Genomic DNA, 15,738 nt, shown 5'->3' with positions numbered 1-15,738 from the left:
TTCCTAAAGTTAGAACAGTACACCAACAATAAATAAATGTAAATAAAAGGTTTACCAAATTTATCTACGTGCTGCTACAATCACGTCAATGCAAAATACATGGAAAACGGAGTTACGACACGAAAGTTACCCATTAAACAAGACCTCAAAAGAGATCTACAAACCTGTAATTTTCTAGGAAATTGAACATTGTAAAACCTATACAAAAGTGGTACCAATGTGAAGCTTATGAAATTATGAAACTAACACAAGTAGAACGGATCAAACCAGAGCTAAGACGACGGTTTTATAAATGAAACAGTGTAGTGGCAAATCTATAATTCCTGCAAAGTTTAAACAATTTTAAATACAAAAAATTCAGGAAATCCTCTAGCCAGGGACTGTGGGAAAATTTTCACAAGAACTCTGGGACACTTTAGCAAATTTTCCCACAAAGGGGTACATGACGTTCTCAGTCGTTGGATCGACGATGGGCGACCAGGATTAAATGAAAGGGGAGAGAGAGGGGGCTGGCGGCCGGAGTTGAGAAAGGATGTGGTGGCGGACATGGCCGGTGGCGTTGGAGGTCACTGGCACGGGTGGTTTAAGGGCTCTAGGCCATGGTTGGCTAAGCCGAAAACATCAGAAGAAAGAGAGAGCGAAGGCGAACTTGCATGGACCCTTTGCACGGCCGGGGAAGGGCTCTCACGGCGTGCGCCATGGCTGGCGGCCATGGACCTTGCTGGAGCTCATGGTTAGGGCGCTAGGAAGCCCCAAATTGCTCGAGAAATGGACAGGGAGAGCAGAGAGGGAGGCAATCTCACCTCGGTGCATGAGGACGACGGAGAAGCAGCGGAGCGGTTGTTCTTGTGCTCGGTGGATCCGACGGCTCTAGCATCCGTTTTCACGGTGCAGCGAGCAGGAGCAGTGGAAAGAGAGTGAGCGAAATGAGAGGATGGGGAGCGTCTCAGGTTCAGGCGCTTCAATTGAGGCCAAGTCACATGAGAACGTGGGAAAAGTGGGATCGGGGCACGGCTTGGACTCGGCGTCTGTGCATAGAGAGAGGGAGGGAGCAGTTGGATGGAGGTGGGGGATGACATGTAGGTTCGGGCTGTCAGCGAGTGAGAAGGGAGAGAGGAGGTGGGCTGGTGATTGCCCCTGGCTGGGCCGGCCCAAGAGGAGAAAGAGAGGATGGCGTGGGTCGAGAGGAGCTGGCTAGGCCAAAATGAGAGAGAGAGGGAGAGGGAATTTCCTTTTTTTATTTCAAAGCTTTTTCAAATCCATTTAAAAATCAGTTTGAAAACATTTTGAATTTTAGTCAAAACCACTCATCTCAATGAAATGAATGCACAAGCATGAATGCTCAAACAAGTTGCTAAGTCCTATGATAAATTTTATTTTAATGAAAAATATTATTTTCCCTACATTTTATGAGCACAAAATACATAAATAAATTATTTCAGCTCCATTTCCAAGAAAAGAAAATTTAGGGTGTTACAATTCTACCCCCTTAAGATGGATCTCGTCCTCAAGATTTGGAAGACGGTGATCAAAGAGATAAGAATACTCTACATTTGGGTCTTGTTCACTTCCTCGAGTAGTTCCATCCTCTTGTAGAGATTTTTGCTTTACTTTACAGCCTCTAGTAATCTTTCTCCAAGTGACTTGCTCAATTGAGCTCAACTGATTCCAAGATTTTGATAGGTACTCCAAACAATTCTTAGAAAACTCCAATCACTAGGCCATATTTCTTTTTTTAGTCCACAATATTGAACCTCTTTCTTCATATGTTCCCCTTCTAATGGAGCCTTCTTACTTTCTTGGTCCACCATTAGAGACGACATCAGCTAGATGAGAATTTCCATCAACCAAGACTTAATTGTCATGTCTGGTGTGACATTAAGTACTCCAAGTCTTCATAGGTTTAGCTATAGATGTCTTCCTATGTCATCAAATACCCATTATCTTGGGTGCATTGAAGATTGAACTCCCAACTAATGATAGCTCGAATTGAAGATCAATCCTAATAAATACATGAGCTCCTTGTAGACGATCCAACAAGTTACAATCGGGAGAGAATGGTACTTGCTCCTGGTAATGCCTGCTCAACCACGGTGTTAATCGACACTTTTCATGTTAGCTCTAGATTGTATAAGACCTCCATATTGCATCTTCTTTAACATGGCCCCCGTTAAGAAGAGTAAACTAGGGGACACCAAAGGATAGCTTGCACCTTTTTCTAGACAAGTTAACTAGCATTGACTCCATCTAACATCCCAAAGAACTTATGTGCAAGAGAAGAAACAAGTATCCTAAAATTTCCTCGCGATATGAAAAAAACTAGTACAGTAAATCAGGTACAGCTCTTGTCTTGTTAATCCAGTAGAGTTGTAGCTTATACCGTTAAAAATCTTACCAAATTGGCTACTACTTTGCTATAGAACACTTTTCCAACTTTCTAGTTAAGTTTATCTAAAACAATGCACAACCGAAATGATCTTGGTTCCTGAGTGCACAGTTGTATCATCTTGTGATTTTCGTAACTCCCGAACCATAACAGCTATGAGGCTGATTCTTGCAGTCAGAGAAAGATCTTGAAGCTTACTATTATCAAGGATTTTCTCATGATTTTTGGTCATCCAAGAATAGAGACATAAACCGATAAAGATAGGAATAAGATAACCATAGAAAACCAAAACCCAAATATTTATTTCATTAGTCCTTATACCCTAGGTCTAATAATTAAATGAAATTATGGAGAAACTCCACAAGATCATGAAACTCATTACAAAGACCCAAATCAAGCATAATTATAATGACAAACCAACTAAGCATTAAAGGTGCACAATTCAATCATTGACTCAAATTACGATAGCATCGTTCTCTTCATACTAAGGGCAAAGATCCTTAAGCTCCTCTTTCGATGGTGTATGAAGGTGATGAGGGAAGGTTCTAAGAGCATATGAAAACAAGGAGTGAGGGTGAGAACAAGATTTTAAAGCCACTAACAAGGTGGAGATGAATAGCAAGGAAAAGAATATAGTGTAGAAAAAATATATCAAGGTTCATAGAACAAGGATTTTATGACAATTCCAAAATCATAACATAGCGAATTTCTAACCAGGCTTGCGTCCTACAGTCAACATTGCTCTGACACCAATTTGTCACACCCAATTTCAAGGATGAAATTGAATGCATAAACTCATGTGTGCCTAGGGATCAATCGCACACATAAGTCACAAAATATATATCATCATTGCAGTGTTTAAAACAAACGTAGTCATGACATCACATAGTCTGATACAATAGTGAAACAGAAATAGATAACTTTCTCTAGGCCATCACATAGGGAAGGTCGATTGGTGAAGCACAAGCCTAAAAGTCCTCAGGATAGTCCTCATAGATACCTTCATCTGTTACCCATCCGGGATTTTTATCCAAAAAGAAATATAAACAAGCGTGAGTACATCTCGTACTCCATAAGCATAACATGGGGACTCATGAGGATCAAAAGGTTAGACTCAGTTTACTGCATCACCATTTTAGTAAGTCAATGTTTTAGCATTAATTAATGTTAAGATATGCCTAAGCTCCCAAATAACCCGTATGACCAATTGTTGGAACCATAGCGAATCATTAAGTCACATTATAACATAAATATGGATCATCAAGTACAACATCATTATTGGTAACCAGTTATTCTATGAGTTTTTTGGGCTGCTTATGACCATGAGCACGATTTTTATAACAGTTTTTCAGTCTGCAGAGGTGGTGCACTTTCACCGTAAGTCATGTTGCCCATATGCCCAAGGTCCGTCGACCTCCAAACACTTTCAAGGTTAGCGAGCAGGGTCTAGGACAACATGACCCACAGTCATTTGTACCATAGCCCTAAGTTCCATTTATTATAATCATATTATATTAGTTAATCCATGGTTCCGTAACTTCAGTATAGATCATATATGTAAGGTTAGAGCACTAGCATTTCTACCCATACGCAATAAAACCCTTAGGTATCAAGGTATTATGTCATCAAGAACTAGGATGTCCTTATAGTTAACAAAATTAGACACATGCAGTATAAAATGTTTAAAGTGAGTAGGACATCAAGGTAAGCCCATGCTATACTTGCCTTGGTTCACAAAGTTTTGCTAGTCCTGCTGATCTTCAAAGAACTCCAGATTCCCGTAGAACTCATCACCGTATGGATCAACACGTCACAATCAACACGCATTCCAAGGACAGACATGTAGGCCAACATTCCTAAAGTGAGAACAGTACACCGTTAGTAAATAAATATAAATAAAAGGTTTACGAAATTCATCTACATGATGCTATGATCACGTCAACGCGAAATACATGGAAAATGGAGTTACGACGCGAAAGTTACGCATTAAACTAGACCTCAAAAGTGATCTACGGACTTGTAATTTTTTAGGAAATCTAACAGTGTAAAACCAATACAAAAGTAGTACCAACGCGAAGCTTATGAAACTATAAAACTAACGCAAGTTGAATGGATCAAATCAGAGCGAAGACGACGATTTTATAAATGAAACAGTGTAGGAATTCCTGCAAAGTTTAAACAATTTTAAATAAATACAGAAAATTCAGGAAGTCCTCCGGCCAGGGCCTACAGGCAGAATTTCACAGGAAATTAGGGACTCTTTAGCAAATTGTCCCGCGAATGGGCGGGACATTCTCAGCTGTTGGATCGGCGATGAGCGGCCAAGATTAAATTAAAGGGGAGAGAGAGAGGGTTGGTGGCCGGAGTTGAGGAAGGACATGGTGGCGGACATGGCCAGTGGCGTTAGAGGTCGTTGGCGCGGGCGACTCAGGGGCTCTGGGCCACGGTTGGCTAAGTCGAAACACCAGAAGAAAGAGGGAGCGAAGGCAAACTTGCCTGGACCTTTGCGCGGCCGGGGAAGGGCTCTCGCGGCGTGCACCATGGCCGGCGGCCATGGACCTTGCCGAAGCTCATGGTTAGGGCACTAGGAAGCCCTAAATTGCTTGGGAAATGGATGGGGAGAGAGTGGAGAGGGAGGCGATCTCACCCCGGTGCATGAGGACGATGGAGACAGAGCGAAGCGGTGGTTCTTGTGCTCGGTGGATCCGATGGCTCTAGCGTTCGTTTTCGTGGTGCAGCGAGCGGGAGCAGTGGCGAGAGAGCAAGCGAAATGAGGGAATGGGGAGCGGCTCGGGTTCGGGCGCTTCAAATGAGGCCAAGTCACACGAGAACGTGGGGAAAGTGGTAGCGGGGCGTAGCTTGGACTCGGCATCTGTGCGCAGAGAGAGGAAGGGAGCAGTTGGATGGAGGTGGGGGACGACATGTAGGGCCGGGCTGTCAGCGAGTGAGAAGGGAGAGAGGGGGTGGGCTGGCAGTTGCTCCTGGCTAAGCCGGCCTAAGAGGAGAAAGAGAGGGAGGCGTGGGCCGAGAGGAGCGGGCTAGGCTGAAATGAGAGAGAGAGAGAGGGAGAGGGAATTTCCTTTTTTTATTTCAAAGCCTTTTCAAATCTATTTAAAAATCAGTTTGAAAACATTTTGAAATTTAATGAGAAGCACTCATCTCAGTGAAATGAATACACAAGCATGAATGCACAAATAAGTTGCTAAGTCCTTTGATAAATTTTATTTTAATGAAAATTATTATTTTCCCTACATTTTATGAGCACAAAAATACATAAATAAATTATTTCAGCTCTATTTCCAAGAAAACAAAATTTAGGGTGTTACAATTAAGTGGTTGGCGGAACCACTCAATCTCAAGATCAAAAACACCGTGTTGACTTGTCTTCCCTATCGGTTTGCAATGTCGACACTAGCTTGTATTACTTGTTAATTACTTATGCTAGTGTTGTATTTGTTTTGTGCTAGTTAGCTTCTGTAGCTAAGTAGCTTAGCTACTTATACTAGTGTTGTATTTGCTTTGTGATAGTTAGCTTTTGTAGCTAAGTAGCTTAGTTTAGCTTGTGTAGCTAAGTAGTTGTAGCTCTCTTATTGTGGTTGTGTAGTGTAACTAGTTGAGTGATGCTAGTGTAGCTTGTGCTTCGTGCTTTATGCTTCGCTCATTAGTATGTGTAGGAGCTCTTTGTGCTTAGTTGACTAGTTGTATAGGTTATGTGACCTTGCTAACTATACTTGATTAGTTAAGCTCCTACTAGCTCAACAACTTAGTATATATTTATCTAGGATCTTTTGTAAGGTGCTTATGATATAGATAGATGGGTGTAGTTAAGGCTAGACCAATTAGTTTTCATTCCACTACTTTGTTCGGTTACCTGTAGCAATTAGAATTTCAAAATAATTATTCACCTCCTTTAGTAGGCCATCTCGACCTTTCACTCTTGTTAGGGAAAATAAGGGTATAGTGAGCTGTCTACCTCACACATATTGTGTTGTAGGAAATTAAAGTTTTGAAAAAAAATGTTTCCTTGTCATTCTTGCTAACCTATGCAAATCTCAAGATGAGATTCTGCTTAAAGGTTCGAAATTTCTATTTTAGATTCTCAATAGAAAATATCAAATAAATTAACAATAAATTTTTTTCTTAAATTTCCAAGATTTGTTTAGTTTGTTGCCGATAAAAAAATAAACATGTATATTTTTGTAAAACATTTTCAAACTATATTTTGAAAACCCTGTATAAATCATTAAATAAAACTATCTAACAACTCTTTCTAAAATATTTTTTAAACTCTACTTTTTAAAAACTTATAACTGTAAAATAATCACTATTTTGAAAATTTAAATCATTTTCTAAACACACATTAAAACATATTTAAAATATTTTTTTTCAAAAAATTCCAACTCAAACATGAATGTATTTTTGAACTAGTTTTCTAAAACATAATTTTGAAGCTATTTTTCTAAAATAGAAAAGAACCATATTTTTGGCTTAACTGTATTTTAGAAATTCATTTTTTACACAATAAAGCCTATACCAAGGCATGAACATAAGCAAATAGATCATATTTAATGTAAAAGTTGAGTTGAGTCTGATTAAACCTTCGATGAATGGTGGGCCAAGGCAGAGTCAATAATGGATGGTTCACACAAAGGACTCAACTCGCTTATCATCCTTGAGGCATAGACAATCTGGAACCATCGCCATCGATGTATTTTTGATGATACTCCTCCTAACTTGGGTGGAGAATTGCTGCTCGCAGATGAGGAACAATGTTAATAGAATCTTGCAAAGGCTCAGAAAAGCTACTTCTCTTCTCTTGAGCCTGTAGATAACTAGTAGGATCCTTTTGTGGAGGTGAGGTTTGTCTTAGTAAGAGCTTGAAGTGTGGATGTGTGTTGTAAGGGCTCTTATCCTCCTTTTCTTCTTAATTAATATACAAAGATATGTAGCTCTCCATTGTGTTCGAGAAAAAAAAAACGTTTAGTTTTTTTTAATAGCCAAAATGAAATCATTCTTTTCTTTGCCTCTGGTCCGCTCCCTGATCTCGGCCTGCTCCTGCAGCTCCCAGCGGTCGCGCCAGCCCAGCCCCTGTTGCCTCCCTCCCTTGCTCGGCCTAGCCTTTTCGGCCCAGCGTGCGGTCCACATCAGCCCAACACTGCACTGGCACTCTCGGCCATCCACGAGATGGGTCAAAGCCTATAGCGCACAACCGGTTGGTCACTGCAAGCTGGTTGGTCACTGTTTCTTGATGCTGCCGTTTAGCTCCAAGCAACACCAACCATTCACGCCATCTCAGCTGATGCATGTTGCCGTGTCTTTGCCACTGAAGCAAATAGCATTTTCTGATGAAGAATAGAACGCGCGATTATTTGATCAAAGGTAGCTGACATACTTGCTGCTTTATTTTTTAATGATAAAAAAACTTTTCTGACCTGATGCTTACATCGTCCATGCCTGCCAGTCGTTATCTAAAAAATCATCCATGCCCAGCAAATCTTTCTTCAACGTCTATTCCTCAATCTAGAGTTCTCACTTTATATATATATATATATATATATATATATATATATATGTTGATGAGGTACTATGTTTAATTTTGTAACTGCATAGACTGTTAATTGGGCTGTGTACTCCTAAATATGAACCCCGGCAATTTATTCTAGTATATAAACCACCTTTTTTTCATATTTTAGCTTCATTTTAAAATGATTCTTGTGCTCATGAGTTTGTAGCAATGAGTAGAATACTCCTTATGCTTTATTGTTATTGTTGTTGCTATTGATGTTTGATAATGTGATGGGCAAATATGTGTTTAGGGGTGTTGGGACGGTCAAGAGGAAGAGGGGGTAGAGAGAGGGGGGTTCAGCCTAGGGTGGCAGGGAAAACAAATTGGCTAGAAACACAATAGTGAGGACAAGGGGGTGAGTACGGAAGATGTGGGTGTATAACCCTTATATCCTCGTAGCTCGACATGGGCCATATCGTCATCGGAGGTGGTCCGGCCCACAAGATGAAGACATACGGTGCACGATGCTGATCGGCGTGCAGGGGTCCCTTCACAGTATATAAGGAGGGGTAGGAGTTCCCTATATCTCATTACATCTCATATCATCAATACAATCAGACGCATGACTTAGGTATTACGCCATTACGACAGCCGAACCTGGATAAAATCCTTGTCTGTGTCTTACGTCATCATCTAGTTCGTAGCTTACGCACCTGTCTGCTGACAGTCTACTATCTTGGGCATACCCCTAGGTAAACTGCTGACCATATTTCGTCGACAGAACAAGACCATATGGAGATCTATTTGTGCGTGGGGAAGATCCATGGGATCCATGGAGATACTTGACTAGGAATTTGGTCCTTGCGAGAGCATCTTTATGAGGGGCTCCAATGAGGGAAAGTGTGAGCTTCTCGAATCATCATGAAAAATGCGGTCATCAACGAGTGTTTGCATCTCTATCTAATTTAATCTTCCACACTTTACATTCTTTCTAGGGTTGTGTGCTTACTTTACTAGTTTAGCTTGCTAGACTAGTTGATAGGATTGGAACTTAGGTAACATAACTCTTTTACGATAGACATAACAACACACTTAGTAAAACCAAAGCACACATTTGAATAGAAATCTTGCATAGTTTTGTTATGTGGAGAATAAAGACCAATGCAAGTAGTTTTTAAGTTGTCTAATTCACTTCCCTTCTAGGTGTCACCCTCCCTTAATCACTAACAAAGGAAAATTGTAAGTTTTATCAATGCTAGAACGATTTTTGGTCAAAATTATCCTACGCATGCCTGTTCGCTTGGCAGAAAAGTCATGACTTAAAGTACTGTTCACTAATTTATTGTGAGAGAAAAACACTGCTGAATAGCTGGCAGGTTCTGTAGTAATGGTCAATACAATTTCGTCCAAATTTTGTTTTATTTAGTTTCAAGAGTTCCCTTTGTTTTGGAAGCACAGAACAAATAAACTTCTCATGTTGGTAGTACTACAACACAATAGGACCCTCCATTCATGATTCATCATGCATTCCTGCAGAAGATCTGCATCTGGCGGAATATATCACCTTCCTTTGCGGCGGGTCTTCAGCTATACAGTGATCACGTACAAATTTAAATCTTCAGGGAAAATACCACACATGAGGGACACCGGACTCCACAAGGAAACTACTGGACCTGAGCAACTCCTGCTGACAGATGCTACGTACAAGCATTGAGCAGGAATTAGTATATAAGAATGAGGACAAGGTTTCCCTGCGAATCCTCATTTAATAGTTTATACTCTATGATAGGGATGTTTGTTCCTGATCTACGTACTAGAACCAGCTCTTATTTTTTATTTCCTGCTATTATTTTAGTCAGATAGTAGTAATAGATTCCACGGCCACATGACGTGAGAGTGTTTCAAGCAAGGGCAAGCTACGCAGACTAACTATTACCTATACTAGAAAACTTATTGGCGACTATTTTAGTAGATAGTACTAGTAAGTAGTATACATCAGGGGAGGATTTGTTTACTAGTTGTAGGCCTGTAATGTTTGTCATCCGGTACGAATACATTTGGAATCCCTAAACCCTTGTCTCCCGGGGGAATGGTAGTTCATATGGTTTATGCGGTCCACATGTATATACTCGATCCCTGACCATGTTCACTTTTTTTTTCCAGATGGACTGATGATCTAATTAAGCGTCATTCAGTTTCGTTAGTACCCATGTCTGATGCTATTTTAAACCTTGCTACTAATTAAATAATACAAGTTTAAGGTTCTTTTAATATCCCAACCATGCATGATATATCCACCTTATAGAATACATGTCAACTATGTAATTACTTTGTCGAAGTTATATTTACTACCTCCAGCGATGTAACTGTAAGTGTTGATTTAAAGACTTGAATGTGCATAACCATACATATCTTTGGTCAATAATTTATCTAATATTTAGAAAAGAGTTGTATAAAAATGGTATCAATACATTTCACTCATGAGTTGTCTCACTTAATATTTGTGATAAAAGTTATATTTTTTAGACAGATCACATCAAAATACGACATGGCGTCCTTCCTGATTTCAACTCAAAGGAAAAGGAGGCACTTAACACTACTGCTAAGTCGACCTGTTGGCAGGATTAACATGCGGACATGGATGGAATTTTATTTGATGTAAAAAAATCATTCATCACTTGAGTTTATCTACCAAATCTATTAGCTATTTAGAGTATTTTTCTCATAACAAATCAGCGAACTTTTAACCATCACTTTTCAGCCAAGCAAATAGAGCCCATCACCTAATCCTGACATCCTGAAAAATGATCGCACGGTTGACCTCCTCTGTCCTCCTCAGCAAGGCTATCCAACTGAACACATTGATATTCTAATCAAGAAAAAAGAATCCAGATTCGAGATTAGTTGTCCTGCTGATCGTACCCACCCCACCCCACCAACCATACCCCAGTTGTCCTTTTGCCCCGCGTCCACAAGGTTAACATATTGTCAAAAATTCACTTTTGCCTCTCACAAGTACAAACGCATACTGTACAGGCGGCTGGAAACCCATTTCTACTGGTATTTTTCAGCACCGCCTGCGCTGGAGGCCAGTAAAAATGGAACATTTCTACATGCGGTAACTAAGAACCGCCTGTAAAAATAAATTTCTACAGGCGGTAACTAAGAACCGCCTGTAAAAATGAATTTCTACAGATGGGACATTTCTACATGCGGTAACTAAGAACCATTGTGCGTAGCCTCCTCTACCACTCCACCTATCACTCACTTGTGTCTATATTAGAGTTTAGTTCCCCACATATTATCCCAAACCGAGCATATATTGATTATTTGAGGCCCTAAACGGATTCCAATGGAAAAGTTATCAACTGCAAAGTTTCATACCTTTTTAAGATCTACAACTTTTATATTGGAAGTTTTTCCATCCGAGGTCATTTACAAAATTTGAATTTCAAATTTAAGAAATTCAAACGTAGTTTTCGATGACAAGATGATGTCAAATGAAAAAATTATCAACTATAATGTGTCATAACTTTTCGAGATCTACAACTTTCATGTTGACACTTTTTTCAAACAAGGTCATTTGAAAAACTCAAAAAATTAAATTTCAAATTATTTCTACAGGCGGCTTTCTTAACAAACCGCCTGTAGAAATATGATTTTTACAGGCGGTTTCTTGGGAGAACCGCCTGTAGAAATACATGATTTCTACAAGCGGTTTTGTTAGGAAAACCGCCTGTAGAAATATGATTTTTAGTGGCGGTTTCTTAGGACAACCGCCTGTAGAAATGCATGATTTCTACAGGTAGGAAAACCGCCTGTGAAAATGCATCTTCACAGACGGTTCGTAGTTCTGACACCGCTGTTTTTACACCACAGGTGCGTGATAACTACAACTGCCTGTAGTATAAAAAGGAGGCGTCGGCGTTGTACTCTTTTCTACTAGTGTCTGTGCAAATGTAGCTCAGAGGTAAACGGTTCTAGAAAGTAATAACCTTGGACTGTGGGAGATTGAGTGGGGATAGGGATGGAATTGATCCGATTTGTGTGGAATTGGATCTGGATATCATCTTTTACTATATTCTAATTTGAATTCAAATACAGATAGAAATATTTTCCAATACAAATACAAAAGATGGCTTGGACTTGAATTTCTATTAAGATATTTATTCAAGTCAACTTAAAGTGTATATTGTTAAATCCAATGTAGATGAATAAATTTTACTACCAAAATCAATTCTATAGGTCGTGCTTATATTTGATATGACTAGGAGTACTTTATTAATTTATGACTAAGCATGATTTTTTGGTCCATTTGTGGTTTTCACTGGTCGTAATAACTACGTTGTGAGCATATTCACCTCTAATTTGAATGTTTAGAACTTTAACAACAAAAGGATAGATTATGATGAGGGGTTCAACTAATAATAATAATTGATGAGAACGCGTAACTGTTTAGGTGGTGTATACAAAGGCCAGTCCCATTTGGGGTTTCATGTCCCTGTTTCTAAGACTCCTAGGTATTAGAAACAACACAAACAACATTCATCCTCATGGAACTCATTTCATCTCATAAAACTTTTATCATTTGTCTTCATTTCCTATGTCATATTAATGCCTACAGAATTTCATAAAACTCTCATTGAAACTGGCCTATATGTTTGCAATCATAAAGGCGATACTTAGGTGTAATACCCGATTTTAAGGACAAAATCAGATACGCACCATATGTGAGTTTTAGAAGTCAAATCTCACATATAGCTACAAATAAGGGGTAATATCAAAAGGCAATGCGTAAATATATAACGTACTTAGTATAAAAGAGATAACCTTAAGCAGCAAACAACGGAAGATAACTCCAACTTCGGGTATTAACTTCTCTCTACATGATCCAACTGACTGGTTGATCACAAGCCTAAACTTCTCCTAGGGTTTGGGGGAAATTGCAAGAGTGAGTCCATGTCGAACTATACAAGTATAGCAACTAGATTATATAGCTCCCACAATCCTATGATCAATGTGACATAAATAATGTAAAGCATTAAATAATAAATAATGGGCATATTTAACACACAAGAATCATCATCGTCGATGCAAGAATCCCCAAGGCCGCTCATATATGACCATGAGCACGGCTGGTATACCAGTTTTAAACACTCTGCAGAGGTTGTACATCTTTACCCATGAGTCATGATTTACCCTTTCGCCCGAGGCCCGTCGACCTCTTAACCCACTACCAAGGAAGGTCGGCAGAGATCACTATGAAGCCTTTCAAAAGTTCGTCTAACATGTTAGGGCCGCAAGGTTTCCTTCGCGAGCAGATATAGATACCCCCCTTCTGAATGGCACAATGACGCGCAGCCTATACACATAGGGACAGGGGCTCGCACTATACACGTGTCGGTTCAGCCCCTCTAGCGCCCTTTCGGGTAACCTCTAACAAGCTAGAAAATGTCTTCATACTGAGCTAAAGCCAGAGCCATTATAGCCCTCATGGTTGCACTGTTGTCCCGGTTATCACTTACAGATAAATCATCAAGTGGCTAAAAAGTCATTTTTATCATTTATTACTTAACATCAATCTAGTCACAGGATCATGGTCACAGAAATAAAATCCAAATGTTATACTTGCCTTGATCCAAATGCTCTTGTTGATCCTTTTAGTTGTCCAAGTACTGATCTTGATCACTGAAGCACCCTTGATCACCACAGATTATTCACCGTCTAAACTCGATCATCGATCACACAAACAATCAGAGAAAACATACACGAAGCAAACAAGGCTACAATTAGAACAGTACACCAATCATATAAAAACAGTATAAAAAGTTTATAAAATGATTCTACGCAGCGCTACGATCTCACAGACGTAAAGATCCCGAAAATCGGAATTAAAACGTAAAAGATATGAATTTTCTAAGATTTTATATAGAAAAGTAATTAATTAAATAGGATCACGAAAATAAAAAGTGTCAAACTGAGTAAATAATATCACTAACATGTAGAGTTCAATTAAACGAATCCAACGCAATTTGAATGGGTCAAAACGGAGTTCAAATGAATATTTTATGGCCAAAAGAAATCCAGTGGCAAACTTGTAATTTGATGAAAACGTATTTTGATTTAACCCAAGCGGTTTGCGTTTTCGGAAAACGAAAACGTATTCTGGATTTACGCTATAGGACTACGGGTTCTTTATCTAAGAAGTCGAGGGGCTTGTTTAATAAAAATCCCCGTGAAGGGGTATCCTCCAAAACTGGCCGTTAGATCGTGTTTCAATGGCCCCGATTAGATTCAGGGGGAGAGAGAGGTCTCTCAGCCGGCCGGTCACCGGAACAGGACCTCCGGTGGCGGCGCCTATGATGGCCTCGCCGGAGTTGATGGGAAACACGCTACAGAGAACCAAACTCCAATTTAAAAACACGAGAAGCAAGAGCAGGTCAAGACGAACTCACTAGGAGGGTTTTCAAGATCGGGGAGAGCTTGGAGTCGGGCGGACCACGCGGATGGCGGACGGTGACTTCCTAAGCAAGTTCGACATTGGTTAGCGTGGCCTAGAATGTGTGAGAGAGCAAACGGAAGGTCTTGGCGGCTTCGTTACCCAAATGCGGAGCTCAGCAGCAAATCAATTTCGGTCGAACACTCGCGAATTGCAAGAGCCACGGCGGCGGCGAGCTTAGTTCCCGGTGAGATCCAAATCACGAGCTAGGGCTTCCCAGGCGATCCTAGATGGAAAAGGGGACATTAGGGAAGGGTCGTGGTTCTTATAGGGCGCATGGTTTGGCTCCAGGGTAAGTAAATCCCGGGAAGATCGGGATTTGGCAACCGGGATGGAGTCCGGCTTGCTAACGGCTCGAGGTAGGAGAAAAGGAGGTTCTACTGACGAGCGGGCCCCAACTGTCAACGACTCAGGGTGCGGGGTCCACGCGTCGGGGAAAGAAAAGAGAGGGGAAAAGGGAAGGGGTTGGGCCTTTGGGCCAAACAGAGAGAGGGAGAGATTTTGCTGTTTTTTTCCTTTCTTTATTCCAAATCCATTTTCAAAAATCACTTTGAAATACTTTTAAACTTTAGTCAAACCACTCAAGTCAACAAAAATTAATGCAAAAGCATGAATGCACAACAAGTTGCTAAGTCCTATAATTAATTTTATTTAAATGAAATTATTATTTTCCTATATTTCATGAGCACAGAAATTCATAATTAAATCATTTTAGCTCTATTTCCCAGAAAACAATTTTTAGGGTGTTACAAATCTACCCCTTAAAATGAATCTTGTCCTCGAGATTTGGAAAAGGCACGGATTCCAAAAGAGAGATAGGAAAAAGATATTGATCACCAATTCAACTCCACAACTGGTATTCCAAATGCGGACACTTATGTCTCGGGATCACAACTTGTAAACAAAACTTCCATAAAATGTCTATTATTCGTATTTGATCAAGGTCCATCTTGACTACCAACTTTTTGACTTAAAACTCTGAGACATGATAGCTTAGCATGGATTTTCCTCCTCGGGTAGTAGTGGATCTCCTTGATACTCAATTCTCTTCCCTGACGGTGCGATTAAGAAAATTTTCCACTGGGTAGCATAGATCACACCTTTGTGTGCACATAACCATAAGATATCTCAGAAGATAGTTAGCACTTCATGATAGTTTAAAATGCATCTTCCAATGATATCAAGGTACTACCCCCTTAAGACGAGGTTGGTTGGGGACATTAGGGACTAATTCTCCTATCCTGTTTAGACGCTACACATCATAGTCTTTTAAATTCCTTGTACCAAGTCTCTTAATCCAAGGTTGGTTTCAACACTAAGTTCCATCTATTGGTACCTTTATCGCAA

Source organism: Sorghum bicolor, chromosome 10 (assembly GCF_000003195.3).
Source record: "Sorghum bicolor cultivar BTx623 chromosome 10, Sorghum_bicolor_NCBIv3, whole genome shotgun sequence".
NCBI lineage: Eukaryota > Viridiplantae > Streptophyta > Magnoliopsida > Poales > Poaceae > Sorghum > Sorghum bicolor.
Note: the sequence above shows the minus strand (reverse complement) of the source record.